Here is a 21,332-nt window from a genome sequence, read left to right on the forward strand (position 1 = left end):
CCAAAATGCATTTAAAAGTGCAGTGTGGATCTACTTTACAGTATCACTCAAAACGTTGGTATATGACAATTAAATATTCATACTCACTTCATAGGGTAAAACTCTAGGCTTGCAGGAAATGAAAGTAACGTTTGTCCACACAAGTCAGTCTTTCAGGGATTTTTCCCCCCTATACTTCCTTGCCTACATGTAGTATCAGCTACCTGATGTATCTGAAAAATCAGTCTTCACAAGTTAATCTTAAAGCTGTTAGAGAAAAACAGAATTAAAACTTGGCTTTTGTAAGCAGTGTAGGGATTTTTTTACCCTGCCCTTTTTTCATTCACAGTAAAGCTGAGTGGTGTATGTGACATTTGCCATTAGTTGCAACTCTTAGTTGAAGAAAACTATGTCCTGTGACACAGCTAATGGGGTAATTCCTGTATTACATGTAGCAGAACTTTTGTGCAGCAATACTGAGGATTATAAATTTACACCCTGCTGCTAAAAGATGCTGTTGGGGTCATTACTCAGTCTGAGCTAAAGCTGATTTGATCTTGAAACTCAGCAGAGTAGCTTCCTGACTCAAGATCATAGAGTTATAGAGTCTTTCTCAATAAAGGGTCAGATTAAAAAAAAAAAAAAAAAAGAAATCACAGGGGGGGAAAAAATCAAGAAGCTCATTTCAGCTAATTACTACCACCATATCTAGCTCATTAGTGCCACTGACTCATGTGGTGTGGAAAACCAACTGAAAAGGTTGCACACCAGCAAACTAAACATGAAAAATACTCTTTTGTAATTATAAATTAAATAGAATAATTGATTTATGGTGAATTAATCCTCTGACCATCTGATATAACTTAAGTGGTAAATAGGTAAATAATGCAAAAATTATAGGACTTGTGAGAAAAAAGAATTAGAAAACATATCTTCTAAATAAGTTGCTCACTTTTAATTTTTTTAAAATATTTTTTACTACATCTCCTCCCCTCATCCAAAACTACTGCCAACAGAACTTACTGAACAATAGTTTGTTATGCAATACTATGACATGTACACAGTGGTTTTGATGATAATAAACTATTCAAAAGCCTGGAAATACTTTTTTTTTTTTTTTTTTTTTTTTTCAGAGCCTGGGGATAAAAGTCTAAAGAATTTAATTTCTACAGACTTTACAAGAGTGTTTTATCCATCCTACAAGATAACCCCTGACCACTATCTAAAGAAAATAATTTTAGTTAGGTTCTGGAGAGGAAATACTGGCCCCAGTAAAATAATTAGAAAAACACTTTCTTCCCACAAGAGGTTCATTACACTCCATATGTTTTAAGAAGAAAAGAAATGCAGTCCTCTTCAATTTTTAGATCTCTATTCTTCTCATGCCTGTTAAATGCTACACTGGGTCCCCTCTCACTCATACATATTTTCTTGTGAGTCATTGAGAGATAAGCATGGATACATAGAGATTTAAAGGACAGAAGCCAGCATACTTCATGATAATCAAATCTTTAATTCCTAAAGTAGGAGTAAGGTATCTACCTAATTTTGAGGATCTGAGACAGAGCTACTCTTTGCAGCTTGTTTTTGCATTGCCCATAATAATTTTCTTGGAGTTTCAAAAGCCTTCTTCTGTTGGGTTCAGTTGAGTAATATACAGATCATCTATTTCTAAGCTGGAAGCAGAACCATGTTGTGATGGGCTCTATCCCTAATTTAGAGTCATCCACCCCTTTTACTAGTGTGTTCACTCCAGATAGAAATAAGAAAAAATGATGGAGTGAAGAAAATGCAGAAGTATAGTATGCAGTGGATGTTTATGCAGAAGATCTGAAATCATTACCAGTGCTTTGAGACAGTCCTGAGAGACTAGGATTCAACAACCTGAATATTGTGCCATGCAAATGAAACTGAATTGCTTCTGGGGAGAGGTAATGAAATGGGAAGATGAGTGTCTTCGTTACCATTTTCTATTTCATAGAATAATCATGCCTTAAAGCTGCTGAGAGCAGTTCCTCAGATACTTGTTTGTGGCGTGGGGTTCCAGACAAATTATGGCATTTACAAGTGCTGTTTCATACTGCCAAGGATGCTAGCCCAGCTGTCTCTTCTGTTGTTAGTTGAGAGGTGAATATATAAACATTCCAAAACATATATATTTCACAGAGACACATACTTAAAAAGAGATAAGGTCTGGAATTACGGTCTCAAAAGAGGAAATTAACTCACTTGCCTACTGACTCACCCTAGCCCAGCCTTGTTTGAGGACAGTCACGTGACCCATTAATTTGAAATCTAATTATGCTCTACTATTAAGCACAAATGCAGGGAACTGCATGTACCAAGGAGACATTTCAAAGAGCTTTCCTCTGTGGAATGTCTGCAATACCTATTTTTAAATCAGGACCCAAGATTTTGCCTTCACTGAAATGAAGCTAATCTCTGCACAGTGAACCAAAAGAGCATTCCCTTAATTAGTGGTGTCTATGTTGGGCCAGACACAAACATGAGAGAATTACATTCCAGTCCCCAGAATTGTTCAAAATCTCCTTCAAATGTGTCTTGTTGAACTGGCAAATATATGTTCTTATGTGACTAAAACCTCACTTAAAAAAATTTTTAAAAAAAGCTGATAGCTTAGTGTTTTAATTACATTAAATTTTCCATTCTACTTTATCATTTGGACTTAACAGCACAGAGAAACAAGTCTATCAACATAGGAAAGGATCAGTGTAGTCTGTCTAAAATTCACCCCAACTTTTCTAATATGGATTCACATGGGAAATCTTCCTTTGTTGAAGACCTGTTTCTTTTAAAAAAAAAACAGTTCTCATAATGCAATTGGTACCCTTATATCTTTATAAAACACTATAAGTGCTAGGTTAGGTGCTTCATTTGAAAACACATCCAGCAGCACAACAGAGATGTAAACAGCTCACTGCAGATGGGATTCAGCATGCACTAAGATGAACTCCAAAAACTCTACATCATTAAAGATTTCATCTAAAAATTCGTCACCCATGGTTTTAGTCTTTCTGCAACCTTGAAAATCGAATTATGTTAAACAGAACATTCTAGCCTTATTATCACTGTCAGCATAAACAATTCAATCAAAATTATCACAGCCAATAAAAATCAGCAAAGATCACAAATTTTAAAAATTACCTGATCACTAGAACAGGGAAATCACTGTCAGTTTCTAAAACCAGCAGTGGATGGACTGTGCTTTTATAACCCATTAAAGGTATCTTAATTTGTACTGTTATCAGGGCTCCCCTATTTCACATTGGTTCTTCAGAGGTGCTTTATCTGAACACAGTGTTCCAAACCAGCAGCCCTGCAATCAACAATAAAATATAATGAACCAGTGTTAGCAGCACAGTGTGCTAGGTTTAGCAGCATGTCAGTCAATGGGTTTGTTAGTTTGGCCAGGAAAATTCCAACTTGCCTGTAAATTCAGGTAGAGAGAAAATACCTTTTTCACCGCTGCAGATGTCATCTCTGGCTTTCACTATGTTTTTCCCCAGACCAATTAAAGACAGCTTGTCATTATTGCTAAAGTATTCCTAAGTCCAGCTCCAGACACAGAAGGGAGTCATGGGTTTATGGTTTATTATGGAAGTAGCTGGGTTTTCCATTCCACAGGCACCCAGAACCAGTAAAACAAACACTTCCCTTCTGCCACACACAATTCTCCAGTTACATTGTAAGGTGCTTTCAGCTTCATTTGAAACATCAGGTACTGGTCATTGCTTAAAGCAAGATGCTGTACGTCACGGCTGTGTGCCCTGATGCAATCTGGTAGAATGTCTCCCTGCGGGAAGCAGGCATGTGCCGTGTCCGCAGGGGAGCACGGCCGCGCACTGCGGGCAGGGCAGGCGGAACGTGCCGGGCACGGCCAGCGCTGCCCGTCGGCTCTGCTGCCGCAGAAAATGAGTGCGAGAGAGCTGCCGACAGCCCACACACTGCACGATGGGCTTCTTTCTGAAATGAGGAAAGTAAAACAACACTCAGCAGTGATGAAAAGATGTAAAAGAGCAGCCCTGAACTATCACTTCTTTCAGTGTTGCAGGGACTGGCTCTGTGCCCAAGGCAAAATTACATCTAAACTCTCACACGCAGCTGAGCAGCTGAGAGGGAAATGGTGGTATGTGCAGGGACTATCTGAGTTATGTTCCCATTTCTAATTAATCCTAAAAGAAGCTGAAGATTCCAACCTCAGGATTCAGCCTAAATGTTATGAATGTCTCTTTTTTTGCAATCTTGTGCAGCCAAATATAGTGTTGTGAAGTGTCCCTATAGGACATGTAAAAGTCTTGATTCAGGAAAGCTGCAGCTCACAGAAACAGGTCCCCAGTGCTGTGATCTCACATCTGCACTCCACTAAAACCAAAGAACCTCTATAAACACTGATGCCCTCCCCAAAATAGCAGCTGGTCTCTGCTACTCACCAAGAGGTATCACCAAGGTAGAGACTTGTCTAGATTTAAATGTTGGGGTCAAGGCTATTTGTTGGGTTTGTTGGCAAATATCTCAAGAGGTTTAAACCCACCACTTCACTGAACTGAATGAAAGAGCTACAAAGCCCTGCAATTCAGACATATATTGATATATTTATCGAGATGAATTTAAAAGAAAACTGCGTTACACACAGGTTCTTTTATATAACTACCATCTGTCAAGGAATTCTGTGTTTTCCACTAGAGCACTTGTACTGCCCACTCTCAGGGATGGGAAAAATGGAAGAAAATAATCTCTAGGTTAGGCCAGTAAGGCAGTTCCTCAGCTGTCTCCCTGCATATGAAGGGACATATGAGTGAAGCTACAGATGGGCCAGCTCCAAGACAGACAGCTATTTCATTTTTTAAATGATGAACAAGGGATAACATTGCCATGTTGTTAGCTGTTCTTTATGCTAAGTTAGGGTCACTGCCTGTGAAATCAGCTTGTCTGAGAATAATCAACATACTGTTCTCAACTATTTCCAGGGGAAACAGAGCTGGTTTTGTTTCCTGTCATTTCAAGTTTAATTTTCTCTTCTTAATCTGAGTTTTAAAGGATCTCACAGAAGTGTCAACTCTGTGTTGCCTGATGAAGGAATTTCATTAGTCTAAGGTGACATTTTAGGTTTTGTTTAAATCATTTCTAGTGTTATTGCTTCCTGCAGAAAAGGATTCTTTTAAATCACCAACACATTGCTGTGCACAGTAGAGACCTCCCTTGGCAGGATATGAAAGAAAAATCATGTACTGATAGCTATTCATATTCTAAAAGTGGGCAGAAAGTAATGAGAAAAAGGCAGTCAGAGAAACTCTAAGCATGGACAATTTTTGCAGAAAGAGTAATTAGAGGACAAGGCATGTTCCAAAGTTGTTGACGAAAAGCTTTTCACATAAAGAAGCAATTAAAACTCCCGTGACCACAGTTCAAAAATAAATCTATGGCATTTCCTTCTGCACCACACTTAAAACTGTGTATATGCATAAGGATAAAACATGACTGAATGCATTGCAACTTCATTTGCATCAGCAGTATCCTTTAAAAGGAATTAGAAATATTCAGCAAAATATAATATACAAGAAATGCAGAAAACTGTGACAACATTCTTTAAACCACAGCTGTCAAAAATCTGTCTCTATATTTTCCAACCTACCTAGCATTTCTACAAATTTACACTTACCCTAGCTACCTTGACTTCATTAAAATCAATGCCCAGTTCCCAAATATTATGCTATTAATTGTTCTAAAGTTGACAGTTAGAAAGCAAACTCAAGTGTCTGAACATAGCATGCTCAAAATGTATTTTAAAGTTGTTTTACTGATGGTGACTACAAATAAGATTGAAGCATTCAAAAATGTAACAAGGTACAGAAATTATTGACAAAACGGTTTTTATATCTCCTATTTCCCTGTCTTTTCAGCTTGAAGACAAAACATTTTTAATTACTTGTTTTCATAGATATCTCCAAGATTAAGATCTGTCTAAAATATATTTTTTCCTACATTAAGAAGTTCATTTTTGTTTATTAGAAACATCTTGAAGAGCAATATCAATCTCAATAATGAGATTATCAAACCCATTTGACACATATTTAAATATGTGTTCTTTAGTTATTTATATTTTCCATTAAAGAAACAACTATTACAGGAATGTATTGCCAACAGAAAATTTAATTTAAACACAAAGAATTATTTGCCTTTATTATTTTCACCTTTTTTCTTTATATTTTCATATTTTTCTGCAGAGCTATGATCTCAAATAACAGCATTATGTAGGCACAAGAACTGCAGAAACAAAACCCTATTGGTGTTTGTTCACTGCCCATGCTGAAGAAAGTGCAAAGTGCACATACATTAGCTATAAAAATTCTGTCTGCTTTAATAATTTATGCTATTATTAGTAACACTGTGTGAGCAGGCATGTTTCCCAGGATTCTCTGTACACAAGGCAGAGTTCAAAATTCATGTATGTCCTGTGGTTAGGCTTTATTATTGCATAAAAAGTTATAAATTAGCTTAAAATTTAAAAATATGAATGTTTCAATACAGACCTCCTCAAACTCAGCTGCTGGTGTTTGTCCTTCCTCAGGACGCCTTAATCTTTTCTTTTTAACAGAGCCATTCCTACTTCTTTTCTATTTAGGTCATGATAATGAGTTACCTCTTTGGTGAGTCACTGTGCTGCTATTGACAATCCTTACGATTTATAATGAGGTATTATTTTTAAGTGTCAAATTATTTTACCATCCTGCAGTCAGACACGATACTTTCTGCTCCTTAAAATGACTACTGGCCTCATATATATATATATCTATTGGAATTTGCTGCAGAAATTGCTAAAGTCCATGTGTAAACATTCACTGTTTTTTTCTGGTTTTAGTAAAATAAAGCCAGACTTCCCTGAGAGTTAATGGTCACCTCCTAGATTTGATTTTATGCTTAGTGGGCTGAATAATAGACTGGTCAGAGTTTTACAAGACTTTTTTTTTCATAAAATCCTTGGCAATAAAACAAATTGGTCAGAGCTTCCAGTGGAGTGGGAAGCCCAGAAAGCGTGTCAGCCCTATTTAAAGATATTGTCTGAGACCATCTCTCTGCTGGCTGCAGAGTAAGGGACCTGCTGGTCCTGGAGCTTGTTCCCTTGAAATTCTGTAAGCTTGGCTTAAGCTGATCTTCCAAAATTCTTGTTGCCCATCTTAGCACCTAAGCTTATGTAAGAAGGAATGCAGGTTTCCAGAGCAGCTCAGGAATCTTAATGTTTTAGTTACTTTTCTCACTTTAGTTTGTCTTAGACCTCCTAGCACACATGGAATTTATTGATGTTTAATCTGCACTTAATTTTTTTTTTCCTCCTACTATTTATTTTTGAGGTAATGACTTTTATCATCAATAGATTTTTACTGCAGAAAGGGATATGCACATGTAGGAAGAACAGGATGGTTAGAGCATGGACAATTAAAAAAAATGCATTCTGTAATGCAGGGAAACAGCTGTGCAGGGGAGGATTGGGATGGAACAGTGGTTAACTCTACAGAAACTATTTTATGGCAGTCAAAAAAGCATATTAACATCAGAAATTATTAGGGAAAGAATAAAAAACAAAAGGTTTGCCATTTCCTCTTTAAATGCATTACTTCTGCAAGGCTTTTGACACAGTCTCCTGTAATATTGTAATTACCTATTGTAACAGGTAAGCTTAGAAAGTATGAGCTGAATAAATCGATGGTGAGGTGGGTCAAGAACTGACTGAACAGCAGATCCCAGAGTGATCAGCAGCACAGGGTCAGGTTGGAGCCCTGTCACTGGTTCTGTCCCCCGGGTTCAATACTGGTTCAATACTTGTTTACCAAATTCATCAATGACTTGGAGGAAGGGGCAGAGGCCTCCTCAGCAAGTTCCCTGCAGACAAAGCTGGGAGGAGTGGCTCACACCCCAGAGGGATGTGCAGCCCCTTATAAGGACCTCAGCAGGCTGGAGAGATGGGCAGAGAGAGACCTTCTGAAATTCAACAGAGGCAAGTGCAGGGTCCTGCTCCTGGGGAGGAATAACCCCCTGCTCCAGCACAGGCTGGGACTGAGCTCCTGGAAAGCAGCTCTGGGGAGAAGGACCTGGGGGTGCTGGTGGCAAACAAGCTGTCCATGACCAGCAGTGGCCAGGAAGGCCAAGGGATCCTGGGGGGAATTAGGAACAGCACTGCCAGCAGGTCACAGGAGTGATCCTGCCCCTCTGCTCAGCCCTGGGGAGGCACATCTGGAGTGCTGTTCAGGTCCTGCTGCATGTCTCTGTACAACCATTAGAAATAAAAAGTATATGCATGAGGACACAAAAATAAGTACTTTTTCAGAAAGCAGGTAGTTATCCACGAATGGATGTTAGGCAAGTTTTTGGAAGAGTAAACCAATACGAATTATTAAATATAAATCGACTTCAGGCTCAGAAATTGATCTGAACTGAAAAGAGTTGGAGACTGACGAATACCAAGCTAGGGAGGAAGTATGAGCAGTTGACAAGCTCTAGGTCTTTGGCATGTTCATATAATTCCTTATAGAAAAAGAATACCTGGGCCAGTATCACCACCCTTATGTTGAGGAATTCATCATGGCAAAAACAGTTAACCAGGTGACCTTGCATCAACAACTGAGGAGGCAAGCTACCAGAATGACAAACTATCAAGAGTATCACAAAAATAACATCCCAACAAAGTTTTAAGTTGAAAATACTAGAGAGTAATTAAATACATTATTATTATTATTACCATTATGATTTTATTGTCCTATAATCTTTCTTATATATCTACTGTGTGCTACTACATTGACCTTTGGTCTGACTTGGATAGACCATTCTTGTGTTCTTGTTAGGTAGCTGCAGACCAGAAATATTAACAATATCATGCATAATAAGAAATATGTTAATCAGATGTTTCAAAGGACTAATTGTCTTAAGTGAGAGACCTTCTACAGAAATGAAAAAGGACATTGATATGAGAAGAAAATGGAAAGAATAAACACAAAACAGACTTTGTTAGATATTGAGAGGTTTACCATTTTGTTTTTCTGCAACAATTTGGAACTTAAATATGGAAACAAGTGTGTGAATAAAGTACAAAAAAAAATGTAGAACATATCCCCTAAAGTATGAGCAATGTTCAAGAAAATAAATCTCTTAATTACTTAGCATTGATGGCAGTTGGAGCCAAGAGAACATAATTAACCCTGTTCTTATTGGATTGATATCTGCTTTTGAAAAGAGATGTTTTAATGCTGTCAGTACCACCTAGTTACATTTATAATTTCCTTTTCTAAAGTCAAATATTAAAAAAATAAGAACCACAAACTTCAAGATATCTCTCTTAATTCAAGCAGTGTATAAATTTGTTGAGCCAGTGGATGTGTTTTGCAATAACAGAGCAAAATAATAAACAATTCCACAGATGAGTTAGAAAGCTGAAGGAAAAATTCTACCAAGTATTTCCAGTGGAGTACACTGTGCTTCACCACATGTTATGGGCTGATGTTTGGACTGGCTCCTCTCCTTGCTTCCCCCGTGCAGCTGCCGGTCCCTCCCTCGGATGGTTTTATCTAGGCTGGTGTTTTCCGGCTCTCTCTCTCTTGCTGCGCTTCGGTTGTGGGCTGTGTCTTGCTCTCTGCCGTCTGCTCAGCTGTGACCCCCTCCCCTGGCTTCTTTGGCCGTTTTTTCCCTTTTCCCCCAGCTGTTTTGTCTGTGCCCCCGTGTTGGCTTGTCTTGGGTTTGCTTTTGCTTGTCTTGGGCTCGCTTTAGCTTGTCTTGGGCTTGCTTTGGGCCTGCTCCCGGCTGCCCCTCCCCCTCTCTCCCTTCTCCCTGCTCCAGGGATTTGCACCGACTCCGGAGGACAAGGATCTGGACTTCGGGGGCCGCTGCTGGAGGTCGGCTTGGAAGGCTCTGCCGCTCTCCCCGGCGAGGACCGGCTGGGTTCGTCTCATCTGGGTTTGGGTTGGGGGAGTGTTTCTTTTGTATTTTTGTTAATAAAAAGTTTTTTCCATTTTCACCACAAGAACAATTCTTTCTGAGCTCATTGAAGGAAGGAATTGTAAAAAAGAAAAGGGGGGGGGGGGGGGCCCTTTGGAGCTCTTTTTTTCCCCAAATTTGTCCTAAACTTGGACATACTTTTCCAAAGAAGCCAGGGGAGGGGGTCACAGCTGAGCAGACGGCAGAGAGCAAGACACAGCCCACAACCGAAGCGCAGCAAGAGAGAGAGAGCCGGAAAACACCAGCCTAGATAAAACCATCCGAGGGAGGGACCGGCAGCTGCACGGGGGAAGCAAGGAGAGGAGCCAGTCCAAACATCAGCCCATAACACCACAATACAAATGAAATACCTAAGTAATAACAGGATTCCTCCCTATTTACCAGGAAGGCAGACAGAAATACTTAATTTTTCTGATTTTGAACAGTTTACATATTGCTAATGCTACACAGTAAAATTAGATAAATAGAAAACAGTGAATTCCTTTCCCTACTAAGTAGGCTTCAAAATTAAAACTCATGAAAAGAAAACATAACAGAAATTGTTGAAGCAAGAATACTATAGACACATATATTCCTACATGTGCAAACATTTGTGTGCACACACATAAATTCTTGTTTCTCATTTCCATACCTTCTAGATTGTTTCTACCTCCTGAATTACTTTGAACAGGCGAAAAAAAATATGCTTTGTACCTTGATTATGTATTTGGCCAAAATTTTGGTGCCAGGAGTGGAATTTGATCAGCTTTTGAATTCTGAATATAGTCACGTAGCTATTAAAGAATTGACATGTTAATTGCCACTGCAACTTATTTTGCATTAAATACTAATTCTTTACTTATAGCCCAAGATTCAATATGGTAGAACATCTTCCAAATGAAGAAGCTGAAATTACAAAGCACAAATACAGAAGCAAAGCAAAACCTAAAAATACAGAGAGAAGCCAATCCTAAAAAATAACTCACTTTCCCTCCCCAGCATTTATTTTTATTTCATGGCACTATATAACCTGCTTATAATCTCACAAGCCAAGTTGAACCTTGATCCATCCTTATTCCAAATTCCACCTATTCAACACAGCTGAGGAAATTTCTGATTGTCTGAAGGCAAACTTCTATCTCTTTCCATCCCACCGTGTCAGAATTTTGCTAGAAAGTGCTTTCTAGTAAATGGTCATGGGTTTTTTGGTTTCAGTTGGGTTGGTTTATTTTTCATTTTTGTTTTTTTACCTACTTCTCTTCATTAGAAATTCAGGAGCATTTTATGAGCGTGATGCATAAGCACAAAACTTCATTAAATTTTGACTCTATTAGTCTAACCCTAGTGTTAGAGAAATCAATGAAGTGGGAGAAAAGACACTTTCAAATATCTTCCTCCTATTCATCATAGACATATTAAAATGATTAACTCAATTGAAAACCTTGGAGTTTACATTCATATGAACTCCATGTCTTCTATGTTTTAGAGTTCAAAGTGTTTTTAGTTTCATGCTCCAGAGTCATATAGGCATTTTTGTGCACTCACATTTTAATTACGTTGGTTTCTCCTCTTTTCTTTCTCAAGGATCTGCCACCAAGATTAAAATTGTTGTTCAAAGCACATTTAAGCAAGAAGGTGACTTTAGGGTTCATTATCTAATTGATCAAACAACCTGCTAATTAAATGTATCTGGGCCTAATCAAAGTAGAGACATAATGCAGCAACACAGTGAAACTGTCAGCAAGGTGCGTGAGACTCGCACCATCAAGGCGAATAGAGCTCACTATGCAGCTTAATTACATTAAAGCTAAGATTTTCCAAGGAGCCTAGCTGAGAGAATTGGCTGTGTATCTTACATTGCTCTGGATATGTCAGACTGTGGTTTGGAAGTGCCTGAGTCTTAGCAATAAGCTCTGCTTCACATGACTGCTCTTGCCAAGCTTGCTCAGCTCTTATGGTCTTGACTCAGCACATTTGAGACTAGTGTAAAATCTGGGCTGAATGACCTAAGTGAATGGTCTTCTTCATGGTTCCATGGTCAAAGCCAGATGTATAGATCTGCTACATCTCCAGTGTTCAATAAACCCCATTGTTTCTATTGCTTAAAAGTAATGAGCTGCAACCAGATTTACACAAACTGCCTTGTGCTCTCTCTTAACTCTAAAGCCAGTAGTGTTTTCTTTTTCATTAAGGCCTATCCTCATTCTGAAAATAAAAACAGCTGACTAATCTCAAAAAATCTGCTAATGGCAATGACTCGTCTAAAAAGAGAAGGAGATTGAGGAAAACTATTCTACTTTTTCCTACTATAAGAAAAAACTGCAACTGTATCAATTGAGGAAGGAAATATTCTAAATTGATAACGTCTAGATAAAATATATTCTTAGATCTATATCCAAATTATAGGTATGTCTTACTGACTGAAGGCTAATCTATTCAATCAAGGCTAATGTATGCTTTACATTCAATGTTTCTCATTCCAAGGTGAACAATGATATTTTTCTCCATAGGTATTGCATTTATTGCAGTAACACGTGGAAGGGCAAATCATGGTGGTAATGCTGAAAGAATCTCACCCCAAAATTGACCTTAAAAGGGAGGACAGAGGCAAGATTATTTGTTTAATACCATGAAAAAAAAAACCAAAACAAGAGCACATCTATGACCCAAGCTCTTCAGCATCAGTCTTCTGCTCGAACTTGTGGGCAAAACTCCAATTGTTTAATGGTGTGGATAAAAACTCTAAAGCGTGGTGTCACTCTTGGTTAGTGACCAGTTGTACACTGCTGCAGTATAGATTGCCCTGGAGTCAGCACAGTTTCCCCATTATTTTATGGAGTGGCATCTTCAAAATGGAAGAAATTAGCTACTAATTATGATCACACACTGCTGCCACATATTCTCTAATTGTTTGAATATTTTCAAACTTCTCACTACTGTGAAAGATACATAGCAATAACCTCCAACAGAGAGAAATATTTTCTGCCAAAGAGAACATTTGCAGCCATTTGCCTGGGTAGAGAGCTCCAGTTACAATTCATATGGAAGTGTTTCCTTAAGTCCAAGTATAATAGTTCTCACACTGCCTCTAAAACCAAAACCAGAAATAGATAATATGGTTTTATAAAACTAAAATAAATAAAAGTAAAGATCTCATGAAATTCACTTCAGTGTGAAGAGGAGGTAAGAACAGAGGGAAAAAAAAAAAAAAGAAAAATTAAAAGCCTATGTTCTAACACAGATTTTGCAGCCAAGCCAGACCTCAGGAGCTCTACCCACAATTACATTCACAAACATTGTAATTGTCCCTGGGAAGCATCAGCTGGTTTTAAGCCACCTTCCTTCTGAGATTAGTTCAATATGTTTACTACTTGCTCCCCAAACTTGACTGACATATTCTGATTTGAATCTTAACCACTGTGGGTATGTGTAGCCACTGTATCTGAGTTTCCTGTCAAATCCAGCACCATCTCATAAGCTCCAAAGGCTGTTACTGCAACAGAAATTACAACATAACCCTTTTAATTGAAAGCATTTTAGCAATCAACAAAATTTTTGATGGAAAGTTAATGTGCATACCAGGAAGAAAGCATCCATATACAATAATAATATGTTTGAATATTTATATGAACTAAAATATGAAATTCCAGTTTTGTTATCAAAGAAATTTCATATCTAACTTGCAGTTTTTAGAGGCAGCAGGCCATTAATCATCAGTGCTATTCAATTCCCAGTTCTTTAGTTCATTCTTTGATTCAGTTCTTTAGTTTTACTTTTGAGTTACTTGTACAAGGAGATGAACAAAGTGGTTTTGTCTAAATGTGAAAAAACCACCCAAAAAACCCCAAACACAAACTTAATAAGTATGTGCAAAAAAGCTTAAAAAAAAAAAAAATCTTGCAGCTTTTCTCTAGATAATAGCCTAGCAAAAAGAAGCATTAGTTTATAGACAGAGATTGCCTGCTGTTTCAAAAGTTTGGTACAACTAGAAATTTGTCAATGACACAAATTTGGGACCCTGTGAGAATTGGTCTTTACTTCACAATTAGGACAGTCAAGGAAAATTCAAGGAATTGGAAGGGCAATAACACCAATATTGAGTCAAGCAACAGTCTTCACACCCTAGAACCTGAACTTCTTTAGCAAGAGCTATGGCTTAACTTTCTAAGGTTTTGCTATATATGAGACAGAGGAAAGATCTCTGTTTTTCTGAATTCTCTAGTGTGCTTCCGTAGGCAATCAGCAACTTTACTTGTTCCAGGAGCCTCTTTTGCAATGCTTAAAATCTCAAGAGCTCATTAGAAAAAAAGCCAAAGAGAAAAACAAATTTGTCTCATTTTGATTACAAAGGATTGCCATTTTGGGGTTTCTATCTCCCTAGAGGCTTCTAGAATTGAATATTATAACTTTCCTTCCAGAGATTTTGGGAGAGAAAAAACATTTAATCATCAAGTACTCCATGAATATGATTATCTTACACAGACTGAGAAAGTTTTAGTTTTTTTGGTTTTTTTTTTTTTTTATTAAAAAGAGTTAATATAGACCCATGGGTGGCAACTAGCAAAGATGAAGTCTGAGCAGTTTTATTGAAGCCAACAACTTACCAAAGTCATTGTCTAATTAAAAAGACTTTTGATTTGACTTTTTCTAGACTTCCAATAACATATAAGAAATCAAGAAGACAACAGCAGGAGATTTGTTTCATGCTTGTACTCTATGTCTTTGCCAAAATGTCACCTTCCTTCCTGTTATGAAAAGAGACATCTAGCCCTCCTATTCTAATTCTGGCTTTATTAGATTTTACAGGATTCAAGTGAGCACAGGCATTTATTGCACCAACATGGCAAATGTCTAGCAGCCTGCAAGTACACAGAAAAGTACACTTGCAGGAGCAAGGCAGTCCTCCTTACACTCTGCTGCTGAAATGTGGGCACTGCAGCAGAACATTAATGGTCTCATTTTAGAACATATTTTACAAAGGAAAATAACAATAGGCGTTCCTGGAGGTTGGAGCGAACACTTAAGGGATGGAAATAATATATTGTGATTTCAAAATTGTTTACTTGGATGTACTTTTGAAAGGGGTCATTGCCTCTCCTGTTTCTAGCCAAAGTAGACCTCAAGCAGGGAAAGGTGGGATGCCTTGGCACAGGCACCTTAGTGCGAAAACAGGGAGAATTCAGATCTCTGACTTACAGCTCGATTTATTTCTTCTACAGCAGATTCATTATTTACTAAATGGGGAGTTGATTCATCCAGATCAGTGAGTACTTGAACTCGTCTTATTCCAGCAACCTGCATTTTACATTTCTTCACAGTTTTAACAAACACAGTGCAAAATGCTCAGCCAAATGAGAAGTTCTTTCCTTTAGCAAAGTGAATGATCCTTGCATGATTTGCAGTTGCTGTATTAATTATGAAAAAAAAAAAAAATCTATTTACTTACGATTTTTCTAAGCTACTCCAAAAGAAAAACTATTTAAATGTTGATTCCATTTCAGTGCCCAAGAAAACTGCCCCCAAGGAATCCCAGCCACTGAATCACTTGAAAATGCCCTTGTAAATTAGCAAGCCTTGCACAAACACTGCTGGCAAATTCAATCATTTCTGTGTCATGCTGCATTGTTATCTCCTGCTCACTTAGAGAGCTGAAGTTCATTCTGCCTTGTTTCCATGTAGGCTAGTGAGATGATACAAATGACTTTGGTTAAGTAGCACTGACTCTATTAATATTTAAATACAGAGAATACTAAAACCAGAGCAGAAAGGCTGAGAAATTAGACAACCAATTGCACGGTGCTTCCTCATGTTCTCTGTTTTTTTAATATCCATCATCTCTTCAACAGTATTTTTCCATTTAAAAAAAAATTCTTTTGTATGTAACGTAGAGCTATTAGAAGAAAGAAATGCAAAAGATCAAGGTTCAAGCTAGAATATCTCTAATGTCTCTCATTCCCTATGGGCTTTTACAGATTTAACCACGGTCAGAATTTTGGAAACAGATGTTTTTGCCTAAGCCCAGACATCAGCACCTTTTAGAGATGTTGCTATATAAGCACTTTCAGAAATCGGAGCCTCTATATAATAAAATCAATATCTTGTTTATTTTTTGACTGATTGCTTCCTAAATTACAGGAAATGGAGAAAAACATTCAAAAATTTAATACCACATATATCCCTCCAACAACAAAGGCAACAACAATGTGTGAAATTATCATATGAACCCCATATCAAAAGCAATTCCTACCATACTCCTACTGTAAAACTCAATTACACCTGCAAGGGGCAATTTGTTAGTTGAGACTATATAGATAAAGGATAAAAAGATGGATTTTAGAATTTATTCTCACCTGTTATAAAATGGTTCCTAAATTTTAGACTATTTGAATTCATACTTATTTTGATCATGTTATAAACTTGTCTCAGTGTTTTATATAGTTACCTAAGTAAATGTTTAAAATGCCTGAGGTATTATTGCAAATTAAATATAAATTCGGAAAAAAAAGACTGTTCTGGTTATTCTGGGTTTTTTGTTTTTGTTTTTTTTTTGCAAAGATTAGGGGAGAGTTTGAAATTCTATTTAAAAAACCAAACCTGATACATGACTTTTCATTTCCTCAGGGTTAAAAATGTTAACTCTCAATGGAGCAGTGAGGATATAATTAAAGTTTGCAGATGCTGTGTTTCCAATATTTGTAAGGGTATGTGAAAGACATGCAGAATAATTCTTACTATAGTATTACAAGTGTTATTATCTGACAGTCTATTAATATTTTCCCCATTTTATTCCCTAAACTCAAGTAATGCTAATGTTGTTCTCAGGCATATTACAATGGTTCTGCCTATTCTGTTCTTTTGGTTTTACAAACTCACATAAATTGGTGTCAACTAGATTTGTACAATAAATATTATTTAATCCTTTCTCTAATAATAAATAGAAATGATTAAGCAATAATTGGGTAAAGAGCTATAGCCTCAGTTATCTGTCCCTCCTACATCTAATATTTCAGCCTTAATGAAGTTAGTCATCTTGCATTAGATATAACAGTGCCAGAAAAATTATCAGTGATGCCAATAACTTGGCAATTTTCTGAAAAGCCACTTCAGCTGTTAACTGTCCTAGTTCTTCATTCTCATGAACTTGCTAGAGGAATAGCCTAAAAGTAAGGTGATCTGGAAGTCTAAATAAGATATAAGTAAAATGCAGTATTTTGCTCTAACACAGGATGAGGATGCTGTTCTCAGGTCCTGATCTTGAAAATACTTAATACAGCCATGATTTTATGTATGAGATGTACTTACATTGTGACATAAGATTCTTATCACATACGAAACTGGAGTAGATTTTAATATAGAAAGGAAATTGAAACGGACAATTTGCTGCAGAAGTGGTTCCATGTGAATCTCATGAAGTTTAACAAGGCCAAGTGGAAGCTCCTGCACCTGGGTCAGTGCAGCCCCTGGTGTCAATGCATGCTGGGGGGTGAAAGGATGGAGAGCAGCCCTGCAGAGAAGAGCTGAGGGTACTGGTGGATGAAAAGCTGAACGAGACCCAGCAATGTGTGCTTACATCCCAGGAAGCAAAACATATCCTGGGCTGGATCCAAAGCAGTGTGGTCAGCAGGGTAAGGGAGGAGATGCTGCCCCTCTGCTCTGCTCTGGGAAGACCCCCCCTGCAGTGCCTTGGGGTAATATTTTATGGTACCAAACAGTATTAATAATACCTCACATGTTCAGTGCAGGATATATCCCTCACCTGTAAACAGCACATTTTCACTGCACGTTTCTAACCTTGCAGACAAGGTTGAAAGGAAAATAATCTACATTTTTCAAAAGGCTTATTTAGAATGGAGGACTCCAGCGGTTCATATGGAGCATGAATAATAAATCTTTAAAATTCTCTTTGATACATCCGTGCACAAGAAACAATCATTACTTAGATGGATCTGAGAAGTGAAAGAACTTAGTTATGACCCACAAAAGGAGGCTCTATGTGTGGGGAGAGTAAAGCAAAGTAGCATTCCAAAACTCATATGATATTGGGCTGAAACACATGAAATAAATTAAATGTATAGGTATGACTATTCCATATTTATAAAGCACCTTATAAATGGGAACTTCAAAGGGTTTTTCAAAGGATTCATTAATTAGATCACAATAATCCAGTGCATTAAGTATTATGATATTCATTTTAAACACCATTACATTTAGGCAGCTTCAGTGACATACCCAAGAGTGTATATACGAAACAGTGGTGAAAGAACAAATTGGGCCCCTCAGTTCCCTTGAAGGCTATGGGCTGAGACTTCAACTTTCTTTTATGAACAAGACAATAAGAAAAAATACATGCTATATCCATGAAAGAGGGTTTTGACCATGACAGATTTAAAAATGCAATAAAGGATCAAAACTCAGTGAGGAGCAATGAGCATACTGAGCCTGGAAAACATGGAAAATAAATGACAAGTTACATCTCTAAAGTGTGATTTAGTTACCAACTGAAACAACAGCATAATGTGAGCTGTTATTTTCGTAGTAGACATTTGCTAGATACCCACCTGATCACAGGAGGTAAAATGAGGTGGAGATGATAATTGAAATGCAAAACAGGCAGATAAAAGGATGGCATAGGTTGCAATCAATGGGGGGTTTACAGGTGCCTGGACAAGTGCTGGAATCCATTACACTGGATTAAAAAATGTCACCAGTGCAGCAGCCAGTCAGATTCCATTTATAGTCATTTGGAATAGAGAAGAGATCATGTTTCATTAGGATTATCCCTGTTTCCTTTTAGCATAGTTCCCAGAATATCACGGAAGAAGTGATACAGTGATATAGTTCCAATTTTCACAACTTGTCAGGTTTTTTCTATGCACGCACCACTGTCATTCTAAATCCTTATCTACAGCATATATTTCTGCTGCAGCTTTGCTTGCAGCAATGTAATTGCATCTCCCACACTGCATATATCACTTAAGAAAGCAGCTAAAATTTTAAAATTCCAAATCTCTAAAACTTGATTACCACAGAGCTCTTTATCAAATAATATAGATGCCTATCTTGCTTTCCTCTGCTTGCCATCTTTCCCTTTCTTTTCAATTCTAGATATTCACCATTTATCACTTGTTGTCTGTTGTCCACACAAGTCTGGTCTTAGTTCCTCTTCAAAACACTACACTTTTTGAAGACATGTATTAAAGCAAGCTACTGCTAAAACACCAATATCAAAATAAAGCTTCCATGTCAGTTTTTTCTTCTTTCATGCAAAAGAAAAAAAAAAGCAAATCACAGTACTTTAAAATATTGCCTTTTTTTTTTTATCATTCATCTTAGAGGATCTAGCCCCTCAATGGCCAGCTTTTTGCATGTGAGGGTCATGAGTAAAGCAGCACTACTGATTAATTTCTCAATTATGTACATGTCCAGGTATTTTCGGAGCTCAGAGTATAATAGGCATTATAACCAGAGAAAACAAAATACATTTCCAAGCATTATTGAAAATAATTTTCTATAATCTTGGTTTCAAAATGCAGCTAGTTTTTCTCTTATATTTATAATATGCCAAATATCTATGCCTTCAGACATAAAAGTTACGGGTTGCAGCACTGAGCTAGAGACCTGAATTTTGGAAAGCACTTGTCACCCTAAAGCCTCACAACTTGAAACAGAACCTAAAATTACTTAGACACTCACAGTATCAGTTATTACTAGAAGTAGTACAACAAAACTTCTGGGAATGCTCTGGGGCTCATAAAAACCAGGTATTTAATGGAAAGGCACATGTCAAAAGATGAGGGATGTGTTGGAGTGGTACAATGCCCCACAGGAGCTGACTTTGGTCTTAGGTTTAAACTTCCTGACTGAATTTCTTGGGCTTCTCTCCTGTTCCCTCCAAGTTATATTGGTCATATGGATTGTAGTAGCCAAAATTGTCAAATTAATTTCTTATGTGAACATATTATATGGATGAACACAATGACAGGAAAGAAATCAGGAAATAAAACATAAGAAAAGAAGAATCCCTTGTATTCTTTAGGATGGAGAAGGCAAATACTGCATGATTGAACTAACTTCAAATTATGGTCATATCACGTAAGTATCAAATTTTACCCTGCTATAAACTTAAAAAAAAAAAAAAAGCAGTGAATATATCTGATTTTATTTCATCATACCAAGCCCACACTCTGATATTGAGGGATGTCTTGCAGCACCCGAAAAAGCTTAAAATTCACTAATAATTTACTTTAGTAAGCAATAACAACAAGAACATTTGAGATGAAGTCAGATTGGGATCAGTCAAAAAAGTTGCTGAGAAAAAAATTAAGCACACTTTTAAGTCTATATCCCTCAGTGGGTAACATAGGTTAAAACAAAGCAAAGCAAACCAATCAATGAACAACAACAAAGAGAGGGAAAAACTGAAGTATTTTTTGTCCACTGATGAGGAAGAATACCCATTCTTCATAAGTAAGACAATTGCAAACTCTAGACTGGAAACCAAGCCCAACAGTTTTCAGCACCTTACATCATCCTCCCCAAATCTAACATTCCTGACAAGCCACAATCCTTACAGTGGAACAGGAGCCAGCTCCTCCCATAGCAACACAGGTTTGGCACAACTTTATGAAACACTTATCTCTGTCAGTAAAACAGACTGTTAAGATAGCTAAGAGCAAAAACTAGGTAAGAAGGCACCATCTTTATGTCATCACTTGTCATTCCTTGTCCTGAGGTTCTGTCCTATCAGATCTCACGTCCTTGGCTTCTACCTACTTGTGCCGAGTTAACTTGAACTGCTTAACAAGTTCTGTGCATGCACAGCTTTACATCCCTGCCAAAAATCTCCTGGTAATACCAATACTCCATGCTGTATTTCTCCTGACGGTGTTCCAAAGGAGCAGAGGCATAAGAGAAGAGCAGATGACACATTTTATTCACAGAAAGGTGACATCTGAGACCAAGTAGGGCACTAGATTAGTACTGTTTTCTCTGACTGTGAGTCATAAATCCCTTGGAGGTCACTCAAAGGTTAAAAAAGAGAGCTATCAGTGAGCAACAGCTCAGTCCCTGCAGGGCTGTGAAATAAGAGACACTATTATTACTTACTCCAATTTTTACACTTCCCAGAAAACTCAAATTACCTTTAATTGCTGGAAACAGTTCAGCTCCTCCAAAATGAAGAAGTCAATAAACGCAGTTGTTTTTCACTCCCCTGTCCTGGGGGGACTTGTTAATACTGATTAGCAGAGATCACGCCAAAACAGATGAGCCAAGAGGGCCTTTAACTTTCAGAAAGTTAGCTAAATGTAATCAATAAAGTAAAAGATGTGGGGAGAGATGGCAAGGGAATAAACCATTTCTCCTGGCAA

The 21,332-nt window shown here is 37.5% G+C and overlaps 1 protein-coding gene across 14 annotated transcripts in view; it reads right to left on the reverse strand.

Moving 5' to 3' along the window:
- The window catches only part of LRRC4C (leucine rich repeat containing 4C), a 490,319-nt gene that overhangs the window by 21,821 nt on the left and 447,166 nt on the right, over positions 1-21,332 (reverse strand). The window contains exon 1 of one of the 14 annotated variants that reach the window (XM_079308662.1): positions 3,145-3,166. The exons of 12 other annotated variants lie outside the window; for them this stretch is intronic. The gene's annotated coding sequence lies outside the window, so the exon portion shown is untranslated. Of the gene's footprint in view, positions 1-87; positions 196-3,144; positions 3,167-21,332 lie in introns of those variants that run through there. One more of the 14 variants, XM_079308663.1, reaches the window with a different exon arrangement.

Source organism: Erithacus rubecula (genome assembly GCF_903797595.1).
Source record: "Erithacus rubecula genome assembly, chromosome: 6".
In the NCBI taxonomy this organism is placed as follows: Eukaryota; Metazoa; Chordata; class Aves; order Passeriformes; family Muscicapidae; genus Erithacus; species Erithacus rubecula.